The sequence below is a fragment of the Neovison vison genome, chromosome 12, assembly GCF_020171115.1.
Source record: "Neovison vison isolate M4711 chromosome 12, ASM_NN_V1, whole genome shotgun sequence".
Lineage (NCBI taxonomy): Eukaryota > Metazoa > Chordata > Mammalia > Carnivora > Mustelidae > Neogale > Neogale vison.
Window position 1 is genome coordinate 119,791,743 of NC_058102.1, and position 17,024 is coordinate 119,808,766.

Genomic DNA, 17,024 nt, shown 5'->3' on the forward strand with positions numbered 1-17,024 from the left:
TGCAGGAAGTCACCGAGAACCCTTCAAGGGAATGACTGACAGTTTTCTATCACTTCACAATGAGAGGCTGAATGGGCAACCTTAGGCCGCTGCTGCCCACTGGGCAGCCTCCACGTAGTTTTCTAGAGGAGAAATGGCAGAGCTGCCTGGACTTCTTACCCAGTTTTGTTTGAGGAAGAGTTAAACAACATGTGAATAATTTGAAATTTTTATGAGGAAAACACAGCGAAAGATTTTTCTGAAATCAGACTTTTTTTGGCCTATGTGTCAGATTTTATTTTTGGTTTTTTTATCTTCTGTAGTATTTTTTTTAAAAGGCTTATTTATTTATTTGAGAGTGTGAGTGGAGGTGGTGGAGGAGCAGAGGGAGAAGGACAAGCACACTCTCTGCCAGGCGTGGAGTCCGAAGCGGGGCTCAATCCCATGATCCATGAGATCATGACGAAACCAAGAGTCAGACACCTAACTGACTGAGCCACTCAGGAGCCCCAATTCTCCTGTAGTATTTTTAAAGGCAACAATGAGAAAGAATTATCCCTGGACCATTTCTCCCAGTGAAAAACATTAGGCATGACTATGAGGAAGTGGCACATGGCCTTAAGGAGGATGTATGATAGAGTCATCATCAAATGCTGACTCTGTCCCTCAAGGCTCTGTGGGTTTGGCAAGTTTCTTAAACTCCCTGTGCCCCAGTCACTTCATCTACATGGTGGAGACAATAATCTCTGGGAGGCTGTAGTGATTAACTGAGATCACTCTTGTCAAATGCTTAGAATAGTCCCTGGTATGTAGTAAGCAGTTCATGGTTATTATGTGTGATTATACACTAATTCTCTTAGGTCATGCTATTACATTATGAGGAAATTGAGTTTCTTGGTACACTGATGTGGCCTTAGAAACTTGGAACAAATGTCCACCCAGGCTAGTGTTGAATGACTATGTGGCCATTACTTGGTTGTTTGGATCAGAGAAGAAGCCCAACCTAGCAAAAATTTTTTTTTTTTTTAATCAAAGCTCAGTTTGCCACACAGATTGGGAGCCTGTAGGGCCCCTCCAAAGCTGAGTAGGCAGAGCCTGAATGGCCCTCTACATGACTACAGTCACCTTGAGTAGCTGCTCTGGTGTAGAGGATAAAAAACTTCACAAATGGTTTTTTGTAAAACATTAGAGGAAGGATGCTGGACTATTAACCAGCCCCACCACTAACTAGCTCTGTGTCCTCTGGATCAGGCCAGTTATTCATTCATTCGTTCATTCATTCATTCACTCCATTTGTAAAAAATGCTAAGATATTTTCAAGTAAATTAAAGATACTTTATTGCACAATTCCACAATATACAAGACATGGAAACCACCTAAGTGTTTACCAACATGACTGGATCTATAAGATGTGGTTTGTACATTCAATGGAGTATTATTCCACCATGAGAAAGAAGGAAATCCTGTCATATGGGACCACATGGATGGACTTCTAGGGCATTTGGCTAAGTGAGGTAAGTCAGGCAGAGAAAGACAATATATGATACCACTTACATGTGGAATCTAAAAGAGCCAAAGTTGTAGAAGCAGGGTGTAGAGTGGTGGTTACCAGGCACCAGAATTGGGGAGAGGTTGGTCAAAGAGTACAAACTGACCATAAGAAGTTGAATAAGTTCTGGGGAATCTAATGTACAGCACAGTGATTTGAGTTCACATACTGTATTATAAACTTGGAAGTTCCTGACAGACTAGATCATAAATGTTCTAAGCACAAAAAAGAGGGGCACCTGGTGGCTCAGTGGGTTAAGGCCTCTGCCTTCGGCTCAGGTCATGATCCCAGGGTCTTGGGATCGAGCCCCACATCGGGCTCTCTGCTCAGCAGGGGACCTGCTTCCCCCTCTCTCTCTGCTTGCCTCTCTGCCTACTTGTGATCTCTATCTGTCAAATAAATAAATAAAATAAAATCTTAAAAAAAAAAAAAAAAGAAATGGTGACACCAGTGGAAGTGACAGCTGACTCCAGGGTGACACCAGATCAACACATTGTACATCTGAGATGTTCAGAGTGTTGTATGTCAGTTATATCTCAGTTTAAAAAAAGAGATCTTGACATTCCACCCTTAATATAGTATGGCTTTTTGTCCCTTCCGTTCTCTCCAAGAAAGAAAGGAAGGAGGAAAGAAAGAAAGAAATTTCCTCACACAACCAAAATAACATAATCATAACTCGCACAATTACTGCTATGTCTTTACTACCTTCTCGTATCCAGTTCAGGTTCAGGCTTCCCCCGGTAGGGTCAGGTCATACACCGCATTTACCTTACGTTAGCACGGTTGCTTTATGGGGGCAAGGCGGGGCAGTACTGACTAAGTGGTCTCTAAGGCCCAGGGTTCATGTTTTAATACCTTTAACCAAGTGCTACTCAGATGTTGTTCATTCCTCTCTTGTTCTTGGAGGAAGAGGATACAAAATTTATAGACCTCAACTATGGCTCTAGCACGATGAGCTGGAAACGTGGAGATTCCTTGGCTCATGGGATCCGACAAGACAGGTGGGGAGGGAGTGTCACACTGGGTTGAGGAGATCTAATGTTAGGTGGGTTGTGCACTTGCCAGAAAGAGTTTTAGGCCCAAGAGTGGCTTTCCTTTTTTAGGCTCCATAAATATTCCATGGCATTTATAATCATAAGGAGGACTTGGACTGTCCTTCTGATTTCATTTTGTTTTGTTATCTGAGACTCTGGTATTTCCTTCAGAGAGACTGAATGCTGGGTCTTCCAGGTTGCATGTCTAGGGACAGTCCCTTTGTTCCAGAAACGAAAGAGTGAAAAAGTCCTGTAATGACAGCCTCGCGGACCTTGGGTGCTCCAGCCTCAGAGATCACTGGCTTGTGGACACATTCTCGGCATCATGCAGTGTCCCTATGAAGCCATTTCCCAGCCTCTTTGCTTTCTGCCCACAGATCTGCCTGGGACCACCTTGTTATGTGTGTGATGTACGAGAGCCCATTAGGAATGTGCTCTTCCCACCTGTGCTCTGAACCGGTTGAGAACTAGGGTTGTGGGGGTCAGACAGGTAGAGACCAAGGTAAGAACTACTTCTGATAAAAGCTAAATTGGAGGCTGTAGTATGTGATGACAAAGAGCTTCTTAATTCCGAACCTCCACATCAAGGGGCACTGCCTGCTGTAGGCCTCCTTCCTAAGCATGGGGGAGAGAAACTTTAGGTGGGTTTCCAGTGGGTGCCCAAGGGACAGAGGGAGAAGGGGCTGAGCGTCCAGCCCTTCCATTCCTCCAGGCAAGCCTGACAAGTCCCCTCTCCTGCCCTGGGGAGAAGGCAGGGGGAGGGGACATAGGCAGGAACAGCCACAGAGAAAGGGACACCAAGAGTGGGAATGAATCCTTCCCCTTTCTGCAATCTTCCTTTCAGGACCTGGCATTCCCCGGCATTGTGGGGGCCTTGTGGGCTCCTTCCCTGTCTCAGCTTCCTAGACTAGTTTATTGGAGGAGAGAGAGAAATGAGGTAAGTTATGATAATAGTAGCGTTCAATAATGTGGTCATTCATGAGATATACAGTCCCTGAAAAGATAAATCTTTTTTAAAAATTGAACTTCAAAATTTCCCCCAAACTCTGAATATTTATTACATGAATAAATATACCAATCACCTGTTTGCCTCTGGGAGGCAGAGACTCAGGACAGGTGTGTGTGTGTGTATGTGTTTGCACATGTGTTTGTGTGCGTGTGTGAGGGTGTGTGTGTTGGGGAGGTAGCAGAGAGGAAGTGGGATGGAGAGCCAAGGCTTTCTGAAATATTTATTACCTAGAGGATTTCTGGGGTTCTCTGAAGGGGTGCCCATGCCCCGAGTTTCCCGGAAGTCAGCTCTGCTGACTGAGACATTGGGAACTTGATGAAGCACTTGTTTGGGGAGCCCCTTCCTTTAACAGGTGAGCAGGCATCCCCTCATGGAGGGAGATGAGCCATTCTGGGTCCCAAGAAGTTGGTGTGATAGAGAAGGAGGAACCCGGGGCTGGTAGAGCAGGTGGATTGGGTAGGTAGTGTTTTCCGACCTCTTACAAAGTAGGGAAACCATGCTTTGCATGTTTCAGGCATGTTCTGAGAGCAAAGCATAGAGCAGGACAGCAAACTATTCATATTAATGGAGCAGAAGATTGCATTGCATTTTTATGGGTGTTAAAAAATTGTGGTAAAATGGGCGCCTTGGTGGCTCAGTTGGTTAAGCATCTGACTCTTGGTTTTGCCTCAGGTTATGATCTCAGGGTCATGAGATGGAATCCATGTGTGTGTGTGGTGGGGGAGTGTGCTCAGCAGGGTATCTGCTTGAGATTCTCTCTCCCTCTGCCCCTCCCCCTTCTCGCTGGCACGCCCGTACTTTCTCTCCCTAAACAAATAAATAAACAACATCTTTTTGAAAGATTGTGGTAAAATATATGTAACATAAAATTTACTATTTTAAGCACTTTCAGGAGCACAGCTTGGTGGCATAAAGTCCGTTCACAGTGTGCCTCCACCATCCATCTTCAGGGCTTTCTTATCTTCCCTGATGGAAACTCTCTGCGCTCACCACTGCTGCTAACCAGCCCCTGATAGCCACCGTTCTACTTTCTATCAATTAAACTAAATCTAGGGACCTCAACTAAGTGGAATCTATAGAATTTGCCTTTTTGTGGCTGGCTTATTTCACTTGGCATAATGTCCCCAAGGTTCATCCATGTTGTGGCAGGTGCTAGAATTTTCTTCCTTTTAAAGACTGAGTGATAGGAGCACCTGGGTGGCTCAGTGGGTTAAGCCTCTGTCTTTGGCTCAGGTCATGATCTCAGGGTCCTGGGATTGAGCCCCATATCAGGCTGTCTGCTCAGTAGGGAGGCTGCTTCCCCCTTCTCTCTCTGCCTGCCTCTCTGCCTGCTTGTGATCTCTCTCTTTCTGTCAAATAAAAAAAAAAATCTAAAGAATAAAGACTGAATAATCATCCTCTTTATGTATATGTTCCATTTTAAAAATATATATAGGGGCTTCTGGGTGGCTCAGTGGGTTAAGCCTTTGCCTTCGGCTCAGGTCATGATCCCAGGGTCCTGGGATTGAGCCCCATATCAAGCTCTCTGCTCAGCAAGGAGCCTGCTTCCCCCTCTCTCTCTGCCTGCCTCTCTGCCTACTTGTGATCTTTCTCATCAAATAAATAAATAAAATCATTAAAAATAAAGAAATAAAAAATATATATTTATTATTTGTGTGTGAGAGAGATACAGCACAAGTAGGGGGAGGGGCAGAGAGCGAGGGAGGAGCAGACCCCCTGCTGAGCAGGGAGCCTAACCCCAGGACCTTGGGATCATGACCAGAGCCAAAGGTCATGACCTGACCTTAACGGACTGAGCCATCCAAGTGCCCCAATGATATGTCCCATTTTGTTTATCCAGTTCATCTGTCAATGGACCCTTGGGTTGCTTCCCCCTTTTGGCTTTTGTGAATAATTATGAACATAGATGTACAAATAGCTGTATGCATTACATATTTTCAAAGTAAACTTTTTTTAATGTAATATATGTATTACATTTTTGGTGACCGTAACATACTTCCAATTCACATTGAACTTGTTATCCAAAACCCCAGAAGTTTTAAGTATAAAAGATTTTGTCCTTGATCCTTGTCCCTTTTGTCCTGAGTTGTTAAATTTGTACAACTAAATTGTATAGTTCATCTTGTTAGGTCTGGTTCACCAAATCAGCCGGTCAAGACCTTTTAGAATTCTGAGTTTTTCATCTCATTTAACTTTGGGTCGTTCACAAATATTTACGCTCATATCTTCTATATCTCTGTACAAGCCTCCAAGAGCTGTGGATGCTGCTGGAAACCTCCCCCTGGTTGGCGTCTTTCTCTGGGTGTTGCTGTGCTGTCATGTACCCATTTATACAACTTTTCTCACCCCTGGTTTCATTCCTCATTTTGTTCATAAGGAAATGTATCTCCCTCCAACACGCATCTCTGCACATTTTTTATGCTCTAACGGTCTTCATACTTGCTGACAATGGCGCTAAGCCAGACTGGTCACATGTGCTCTTTGAGTTTTCTGGGGTAGGGGATGGCAGCCACTGGAAAGTTGTAGTGGAGTGAGGATTGGGGTTCTCTTACATCATGGTCAGCTTATAATGAGAGCAAGTTTCCAAACAAATTCAGCATAAAGACACTTCTTAAAACAATGGGTATGAGCCGTCAGGCAGACCATATGTTCCGTTCTGTCACCTGAAGTCCCAGCTCTGTGTCCCCTTAGGTGCTCTGACCACCACTTTGGATGACTGCTTCCCTTGAACCCGAGTTGCCAGTATTCCAAAAGCAGGATTCTATTTTCCTTGTGATAGACATCAGGCAGCCCAGAAATCTTCCAAACCACTGAATGGACAATTTTGGGATCCAGTCTAACGGTACATGTCTGGGGCCTTGTTGGATGGAGTCTTATACCCTGTCTGTTCAAGGATAGAGACTGTCTAAACAATTTTACTCCATTCTTAATGCCCACTAGGCTAATTAACCACTGATTTCATCAAGAAAAGGAAAATCATTCCTCACATTCATTTTGCTAGTTAACAGAGGAATTAATATTACTCAAAAACAGATAACAGAAGCAGTTCTAGTTGGCTGCTCCTGGACTAAGGACTTCTTGGTCAGGATGCTAGCTGACCAGCTCAGGATGCTGAGATATAATTTACCTAGAGTAAAGATAACAAATCTCAGAATTTTTTCATCTGTGTAAGGACCACCTAGATCAAGATGCAGACCATTTCCAGCACCTTGAGAGCTCCCTTGTACCCTTTTCCTCAGTCAGAATTATGCCCTTCCTTCCTAAAGGTAATTATTGTTCTGACCTTTGTCACCACAAATTAGTTTTGCCGATTTGAATTCCATGTAATGGAATCATACTTAAGTTTTGTGAGATTCATTCATGTTGTATAAATTGTTCATTTTTTCCCCATTGCTCTGTAGTATTCCATTGTATGAAATTTAATTAATTAATTCATTAATTAATTATTAACATATAATATATTGTTTCATGGGTACAGGTTTCATCAGTCTTACACAATTCATAGCACTCACCATAGCACATACCCTCTCAATGTCTATTACCCAGCCCTCCAACCCTCCTACCCCCTACCCACCCCCACTAGATCCAGCAACCTTCAGTTTGTTTCTTGAGATTAAGAGTCTCTTAGGGTTTGTCTCCCTCTCTGGTTTCATCTTGTTTCATTTTTCCCTCCCTTCCCCTGTGATCTTTTGCCTTGTTTCTCAAATTCCTCGTATCAATGAGATCATATGATAATTGTCTTTCTCTGACTGACTTATATCGCTCAGCTTAATACCCTCTAGTTCTATCCACATCGTTGCAAATGGCAAGATTTGGGGTTTTTTTTGGATGGTTGCGTAGTATTCTATTGTGTATACCACATCTTCTTTATCCATTCTTCTGTTGATGGACATCTAGGTTCTTTCCATAGTTTGGCTATTGTGGACATTGTTGTTATAAACATTTGGGTGTACATCCTTTGTGTGAAATTCAGATACCCATTCTATACTTGGTAGACATTTGATTATTTCCAGTTTGGGGCTTTTGTGAATAAAGCAGCTAAAAACATTCTTGGGCATGTCTTGATGAGTTATTGATTAAAGTAACTAACTGTCCCTAGATTTGGTTTATATTCACACATACAGAGAGAACATTGTATTATCCATGATACATGGTTTTGAAATATATTAAACAGATCCTACAAAACTGTATCAAACAAAGGAATAGAGTCGAGTATATTTGTATTTAGTGAAGTATATATTGGAACAAAAGGAGATCATTGCTTTTGTGCTCCTTAACGGTAATAAATATTGGAAGTCAAAGGGTCAGCTTTTTAGAGCCTAGATTCTCATGTGAAAGTATGTTATTTCCTCAGTGCCTTCTGTAGAAGGGGTGGGAAAAGGACCTTTTCATTAATTCTGCAAATAGGCATCATTTTCTAATTTTAGGTTGTCACTGTGAAAAAAAAAAGTCAAGTCATGAATTACTAAAAAAACTCAGAATATCAACTACTTTCGGGGGGTCTCTGCATTGGAATGAATGAGGTTTTTAAATATTCATTTATGTTTTTCTTTCCATGTCATTTTGGGTATTGTGATGAAAAAAAAAACTATTTGTTGCTGATTTAGAATCCCTGAATACTCTTATAAAAATTTAATTCCACCCATATTAACTAGACTTTCAAGGCTTTTTTTAGAGAGCTTGTTTTCCTCTAATAGGTTACTAGAGGGAAAATCTGTTAGCCTAGAAAATTGATGGGTGGAAGTAGAATAGGAAACTAAACTCCGGCTACCATTGGGGAATGCTGCATCGATTGAAAATTTCAAAGGGTCTGTGTTTTATGAAAGCAAAGAATCAGGTTAGCACTCTCCTTGAGAAGAATGGAAAAAAATTCCAGTGCCCCGTAGCACATACATACATTGAAGCTATCACCATCTCTTTATAATACCCAACAGTATTTCTTAACAACCCTACAGTGTAAACCAACATTACAGATATCCTCTTCCAGGAGTTTTTCTCACACACACACCGGCACACGTCTTGAGGTGACACCTGTACAAGATTAGTACTGAAGCTTTGTGTGTAACACCAGGCACCTGAAGTTACCAGGTGTATGGCAGTCTCTGTGAGGGAGTGGTTGAAGGACGGTGTCCGTGTGCAGTGGGTACTGTGTGGTTGTTAAGAGAGAGTGACGATGTGTGTTCCAATGTGGAATGGTGTCCAGCTACATTGCCATGTGGAAGCAACAAGCTGGAGACTGGTGTGTAGACCATGGAACCTTCATGTAAGAGAGATGGGGATCTGGCGATATATAGGGGAATTTGCTTATATTTGCATAGGGAAACACTGGAAAGATAAGAAACGAATACAGTCCATGTAGCAGTGAGCAGGGAATGTAGGGGTTGGGAGTAGGTGTAAGAATGGATCTGTCTGCAATGGATTTTTTTTATTGTGTTGACTTTTGGAATCCTGTAGAAGACAACCTACCAACAAAAGCGAATCTGTCCGAGCATGCCCCTTGACATTGAACTAGACCAAGAGCAGGTGTCAGAGGGAAGCCGGTTGAATGCATCATGAAAGGGTGAGGTCATCCTCTCCATTTCCTTTCTCAGAAGCTCTCAAGTTCAGTAATTCAGTCTCAGGTGCTTATTGAACCAGTATGCCAATCTGATGTGCTAGGCGCTATCTTAGGGGCTGTCAGTGGGAGCCTTAAGGTCCAAGCTTTCATGGAGCTGCTTGAAGGGACAGACAACAAGGAGATGATGATCAAAGGGGAGAAGGCTTATGCACTGTGCCCTGGGGAGGGAGGTGAGAGCAGACCCCATTGAGGTCAGGAGGGAGGTTAACTGCTGATCTGTATTCCTGCATGTTCAAGCCGAGTTTGTGCATAGTATTATGACCCGTAGGATAATAAAGAGGGGTAAATTCTCACTTTCATTCTTTGGCTACAGTGCTCAGAATGTCATTTTACCATAATCTCATTATCTCTTCAGTTAAATTTCAAATAAAGAAACACATTTTAGTAGCCCCCCAATCTACTACTATGTGGGCAGGAGACCAGAATTTAGGTGAATAAATCACAAGTTGATTTGACCATTATAGTTTGTCTTCACAACAGTGGGGCTGCTTTGGGGATCATGTTATCTCTATGATTTGTGACTATGACCATAGATATTACTCTGAAAAGTCTGTTACTTTTTTCCACTCAGTAAGTGGTTAAGTGTACATTGTCCCTTTACTGTGACATATTAGGTGTAGGAAATTGAAACACCTCCCCCCCACATAGTGCTCACATTCCAATGTATCTTCAAGACAATTACTTTCTTAAAACACTATAGAGATGTTCCCACGGTAAATGATGTAGTCATTTGCAACATTTCTCCTCTGTTTTTTTCTCATTCTGGCCTTTTACTGGCAGATTTCTCTTTTACCATTTCTGAATCAGATGAAATATTAATACAGTTATTTTTTAAAATTTCAATGATGACATGATTTTTTAAAGGCAGAGCCACCCCCCCCCCGTTCCTTTCAGTTCCATTAAGTTCTGGTGAAACCGGAGAAACGGAGATCAAAGGCTGTAGGAAATTGTGACGGTCAACGTGCCTCTCGCATCTCTACTTCGCCCACTGCTTAAGTCTTGCTCAGATTTGATGGAATAAAAACACCGAGACTGGCAGCCAGAGTTGGGAGTCTGGAATTTTCCTGGCAACTAAAGACCAAAATACAGATCTATCTGGAGCCAGCATATTCACAAACAAGCGTAGGTTTGTGATTTAGTTAAGAAACCACCAGAAGTCAGATTTAAGTTAAACAAAACAAAACAACAACAACAACAAAAACAAAGTAATGAAGATCCTTATTTTATAATCCCAATAAAGTGCTCTCTGTAGAAATAGTAAGGAAACACTCAGGGGTCCCAGGGATCCTTTGTCATCCTAGGGAATGCACGGAAAGGTGATGACCATGGAGGCTTGCCAGTGTGTTTTCCTGTTGCCCACTGCTTGCTTAAGAGACTTGAGCCATCTGGGAGGAGTGGCTATTTGGGACTTGGTCAGAGCTGTTCTCTCTTGGAATCTCAGGGTGAGCTCAGGAGAACGTGGTCTCTGCTTCCTGGTAGGTGAGCTCCTCTAGTCTGCCGCCTGTCTGTCATGGCCTTACAGGAATGTGTGACATTCCTGGGCCTGACTCTGGGGGTTACTGGAGCTGTTCCCTGATGGTGTGACTATTTGTGGTGTCCATTGCTGGCACAGTAAAGCCACCTTGCAGAGAGTGAGGCTTTTATTAAGCGGCTGCAAGGGATCTAGGCACTGTGAGGGTCTAGGTCCGGTGCTCACACTAGGTTGTGTTTTCTTTCCGAAGTTCATTGCCAGAGTGGAAGTAAGAACCACAGGGATGCAGAGGTGAGAACGGATGATGGAACGAATTCTCTGATGCCTTTTGCCAGTTTTGGGGGATGTTTGTAGAGTAAGCATGTCTAAAAGCAGTGCGGCAGCCTGTGAAATCACTTGTAATGTGGGGTGTGTTCTTCCCCTATGACTGGGGACCCTACGTGCTTCTCACAGAAGACCAGCCACCCTGGGTGGAGACTGCATTCCTTTGCCATGTCAGCTTTGATGGAAGAAGTTTGTTGCCCGTCACAGAAACCAAAGAATTGCTTTTCTTGGAAGCAAATCCGTTTTCTAACCACACAGTTAAATGGTCCTCTGGTGTCCACTTTGCGCGAATGTTCTCGGCCAACACTTTTTATATCTTCTGCACACAGCCTGAGCCCTGGCTCCTTGCTGAGTCAGCGGAAGAAGAGTGTATGTTTATAGCGGGTTTAGTGTTCTGCCAAAGCCCAGATTCTGTTAATTTCATGACAAATAATTTTTCCTGTTTTACCAAATTGACAATTTGTATATCTGGCCTGTTTAAAGTTTTTTAAACTGCTGCTGGGCATTTGACCACATCTGTGGGTGTCTCAAGGCAGTCTGTCAGAATGGGTGTAAAATACGATAGTCAGGACAACAAAAATATCTGGTATTTGTATATTTCATTGGCATTCACAGCACATGATTTTTGTGTCGTGCGTGTTATTCCATAGGTGATGGGTGGGAGGTCAGGCCCCACCAGCTGAACAGGCCAAGGCGAGTCAAGGAGTTTTTATTTCTGTCCAGTGCAGTAATGGGATCCTTTCACGTTGGTGAGAAGAGCTCAGAGGGCGGTGCTTAGCAGCAGCAGGGTCAAGGAATGTTCTGAGAGGGCTGGGGAGAGATGGTGTGCAGTACGGCAAAGAAGGTACGTCTCTTGGCAAGATTCTGTTGAGCAAACAGTGGCTGAAATTTCTGTCAGGAGCAAACTTATTTCCTGCCTGCCTGGGTTAGGGAAACCAAATAAACTCTAAGAGCTTCTTTTTGTTCTTTTTAAAAAGATTTTACTTATTTGGGAGCGAGCACAAGTGGAGGGAGGGGTAGAAGGAGAGGAAGAGGGAGAAGCAGCCTCCCTGCTGGAAGGCGGAGGGCTCCGCCCCAGGACCCCCAGATCACAGCCTGAGCCGAAGTCAGGTTAACAACTGAGCCGCCCAGGTACCCCTCCAAGAGGTTCTTAACGAAATATTAACAGAGGTTCTTAACAAAATGTATCACATCTTGGGGCTTATTAGTATTTATTAGTAAATTTGGTCATATGTTTATATTCAGAAGTTGCCCTTTTTAACTAAACAAAGTTCATAACCTGCCAGCACATTTTGTATCTATATCAACTGATTTTCTCATGTCTGAGGTGGCTGCTGGCATTTTCCTGGAACTTTTTTTTTTTTTTTTCATCTAGGGCCCATGACTTGAAGGATGTGTTGTTAATGCTGAGCAGGGCTCTGAAAGCCTAGTTAAAATGTATCTCAAAACAGTAGTAAAAGTCACTGGCTCTTCCCTGTCTTCTTCCCATGATTGTTGAATGACTAAGTGTGGAATTAAGATGACTGATATGCAAACACCTAGCATAGGCCTTGGCAGATGGGTGTTCTGTAAATTGGTCTTTTCCCTCACCCTCAATAGTGTTGTGTGTCCTCCTTTCCTCCCTCCCTCCCTCTTTCCTTCTCTCCCTCCTTCCTTTTTCCTTCCTTCCTTCCCTGCCCTCACTCCCTCCCTTCCTTCCAGCTCCATGCCCAACATGGGACTTGAACTCACAACCCTGAGATCAAGAGTTGCCTGCTCTGCCACCTGAGCCAGCCAGGTGCCCCTCAGTAGTGCTTTTCAGTCTTCCTCTTGCTCTCAAGTTCAGAGAGTGGTAAACACATGAACTTGGGCATCTCTGAGTGTTTCATGGGCTCCCACTCAGGAACGCCGATATTCTAGGAAGATGCGCTGTTGTAACCTTGTGGCTCCACCTACTTCCTGGTGCACATACTATAATTTGAGAAGTTTAGTGTTAGTGGCTAATGTTGGACAGGGCGGAAGGGAGAGGTCAATAAATTCACTCCAAACATGTTTTCTCATGTTTGATATTCTTTGAAATTTGGCCACTTATATATGGTTTATAAGGCCATTCTAACCTTAAGCAGGTTAGATTAAACAGCACACCTGTGTCCCAGTCGTTCCAGACATGGGCAGAGAATCAGCGTTCCTAAATTCTGAGTTTGTGTGTACAACTAAAATGTGGAAATCTGATGAGAACACACTGTACTTAGTGTTCTGTGGATTTTAGTTACATGCAGTTTTTTAATGGATTTCTCCCTGAAGGGTAAGATAATGGAACATTTCTTTACTAACTCATATAAATGAAAATAAAAAAGAAATCTTCTTGGTCATCTGGGCATTTCTGTAGCAGCTACAGATGATCAGATGTCCTCAATTGCCCATGAATTCAGGGGTTCTTGTAGATAATATAAATTCTTTGATAATCGAGAAATTTCACTTCAGTTTTTACTTCTTGTTTCTATGGAACCAATCTTATTTTAAAAACTAACTTTTGACAGAAGAGCTAATATTGTGAACAATCACCACGTGTGCTATCTAGGTGTTGCATTTAATGACTGCTTTAGCCCTGCAATGTGGGTGTTACCCCCCTGTTCTAGATGAAGAGACAGAGGTTCCAAGAGGCTCAAGCAGGGCCACCCACTGAGTCATGGAGCTGGGCTCTAACCTCACCTCTCTGACTCAAGACTCATTCTCTGTCACTCAAGCTACGGCCAATCCACTGGTAGAAAAGTGGTAAAATGCCATGTAGGATAGGAGGAGGCATCCAAAAGGCTAACGTAATCGTGAATCATCAATTCCCGAGTAACCAAGAATTGACAAATACTTGAGTTAGCTTTGGTTTTTTCATGCAGAAGTATTGACAAGCCTTATAAGGAGCAAATGAGATAATGGACTAGAAATACTTTGGTAAGTACAACCAGCTCTAAATATACTAAGGGAGATTGTCGGTGCCTTAAACCTTTGCCTTTTGAGAAGAATCTGTGGCTGGGACTGTGCCTTTGGCCCTTCTGAGTTACAGGATGGTCACTGGATAGCTCCAAAGGGCTGTTTACATGAGTTGAGACCTATACCCCCTCTAGACAAACAGCAGCTGCCAAACAAAGCAATGTGTTGAGCAAGGATTGTCATGGCCAGGAACACGTTTTCTTTTTAAGATCTCTGGAACTTTCCTGCTAAAAGGCACACAAGGTTTTGGTCACTTTTTTTTTTTTTTTTTTAAAAAAAGCAACCCAAATACTGTATTCCCCCTCAGCCACTTAAGAAACTTGCTCATAAATACTTGGAAGGAACGGAAAGAGGCTGCCATGTTTAAGCGTGTGGCACACAGTGAGCTGGTGGCTGGGAATCCACGCTCGTGTTTTCCCGACAGGTGGAACTCTGGGCACTGACAAATTGTGACTTGAAAATAACTAAACCCAAACAGTGCAGTTGCTTACTGTGTACCTAACTAAGTATTTTCACCTCTATTAAAACTAATGAAACTGTCCATTACACAAGGACCGCCTCAGTGACTTTTCTCTTGTCACTGTTTACTTTCTGAGAACATCAGTTGAGACAGACCTCATCATGCCTGGTACAGTAACCAGCACACAGGGGGATGATGTACACACTTGTTGAATACACATACTGCAGAAGCTTCTACTACTGGAGAGCAGGGTTGGTTTTTAGGAGCATCCATAAGTAGGATGACCTCTTGATTGATCTTTATTCCTGTGAAGCTTATAAAATATGTTCTTTGGGTTTTTTTAAAAATTGAAATTTGATTGAGGTAATTGTAGATTTCCATGAAGTTATAAGGAATGATATAGAGAGATCCTGTATACGCTTTATACAGTTCCTCCAATGGGGCAACGTTTTCTGACAAAAATATAACAATATCATAACCAGGATGTTGCCATTGTCATGTCATTCATATGATCTGCTGATTTTGTTAAAATATTTTTAAAAAGATGTATTTATTCATTTTGAGAGAGAGAGAGAGGGGCAGAGGGAGAGGGAGAGAGTCTCTAGCAGACTCTGTGCTGAGTGTGGAGCCCATCTTGGGGCTCGATCCTATGATCCCGAGATCATGACCTGAGCCAAAAACCAAGAGTTGGATGCTCAACTGATGGAGCCGCCCAGGTGCCCCTGTTCAAAAAAAAAAAATTTTTTTTAAGTGCTTTTAAAATGGTGAAGTATGACCAGGGAGACAAGAGAGCCAGATTGCAGGCTCCTGTGGCAAAGGGGGGCCCAGAACTTTGCGATCAGTTGTTGGGGTGAGGCTGCTTTCTAGCTGCAGTGGGGAGCTGAGTGTGGGGCAACGAGGGGGTCCCCTGTTGGGGAGGAGAGGTTTTCCAGGGCGGCAGGCTTGGGGCTGAGAACAGTGCCAAACAGAGTCTGTTTGGCAGCCCGGAGGCAAGGAGGGAGCACTGTCCTGCATTTTCCAGGACTGAGGTGGCCACTGGTGGGGGCCCTTCCTGCTGCCCATGACCTCCCTGCTCCAGCCATGTGTCAGGGACACGTGCTGTGGGTTTAGGCTTACAGGGGCCCTCAGTCTGGTCTACACCCAAATCCCAGACCACAACCGCCCCCTTCTGAACCAGAATTTCCAGAAGCCTTGGGAATTAGCCTCAGTTTTTGTCATTCTTTCCTTTTGTGTGGTTTTTTCTTTTTTCTTTTTTTTGGATTCAGGCAAGCAAATAAGGATGTATTGGAGGGCTGGTGGTGCCTCTTTTTATTCAAGATTTAGGAGCCTCTTAACCAAATCTCCTCTGCCCTGTGCAGCCTGCACAGCACCGTGCTGGAAAGGTGGGTCATTCGTGCTGATGGAAATGAAGTCAGCTTCTCCCTAGGGAGACATTTCCAGGGAATGAGGACCTGCCTCTCCCCTGACACTGAGGAGGCGGGGTCAGGAGAGGGTCATGGTGCAGAAGGCAGGAGCCCGTTATGTTTCTGGGACCCTTGAAGCCCAGGGTCCCGCTGAGCTGAAGGAGCTTCTCTGAAGTGGGAACATGGCCTTGTTTCTATTTAAGGAGAGAAAAACCACCCAGCGTTTTTATACTCCCGAGCCGAATCCAGCCTTCTAGGTTAGAAGATAGAGGTCCCCCCCAGCCTCCCCTTTTCCCACTTAAAAGCCTCTGGGTTTCTGCCTGTCTAAGTAACTAACTCACAGTTAACTCTTCCCTCTGAGCCAGGCCTTCCCTAAGCGGTGGGCAGGCTGCTGGCATTACCATCACTACTTTCGCTGGGGCAGAGCCAAGAAAGGAACATTTGCATAATATTCCCTTATTTGGTTGGCCACCTTCTGCCATAGATCTGGAGAAATAAAAGACACACCTTTCACAGGAATTACTAGTTCTTAAATAACTGCGTAACAACTGCTTACTATGTGGGAACCCTGAGATCATTCTCCAGGAAAAGCTAATATAATAAAGTGCGTTGGCAAACGTGCTTATAGTATAATATTATTGAATAAGGTTTTAAGAATCCGGTTTTTAAATTTTGCAGCTTCTGGAGAAAATAATGTTTTATTTTACTTGGAGAACAATTTAGTTGAAATGACCCTTTCAAGGGATTTGGAAAATGCACATGTTCAATTATTCTTTTAAGCCTTTATATATAATCGGTTCTCATAGAACCTTGTTATTCCTGGCAGATTTTTTTTCTCTGTTCTCACTTTTTTGGTTTACCAGGTTATTATTATTATTATTATTTTTTGCCGTTAAGTATTGAACATTTTCTTCAGAGCATATTCTGATATTGAAGTAAATGGCTGAATACCAGAAAGAAATGATGGTAAATTTCTGTTTCATTGCTTTGGATTTTTCTTTGGCTCCAACAATATGTCTCAATGATTCCAAATGTTCACATATTAGTAAGCAACCAGATGATTAGATATTTTTGGATTATTGCAGAATGTCCATTATTATATAAAACAGCTAGCCTTGAGGCTTACTTTTGCCTTTTAGATTTTATGATGACTTTCTGTAATGCCTTTGAAAACTTTGACTCTATACAGTACATGTAGGCTTGCTTTGTAA

General features: G+C 43.1%; 1 protein-coding gene and 1 non-coding gene across 2 annotated transcripts in view; both read left to right on the plus strand.

Moving 5' to 3' along the window:
- Nucleotides 1-17,024, plus strand: part of CAMK1D (calcium/calmodulin dependent protein kinase ID) — a 429,737-nt gene that overhangs the window by 72,173 nt on the left and 340,540 nt on the right. The window lies entirely within an intron of this gene.
- LOC122892859 lies at nucleotides 8,384-8,513 on the plus strand. The gene has a single exon (XR_006381531.1). It is a non-coding gene; the product is annotated as a U6atac minor spliceosomal RNA (small nuclear RNA).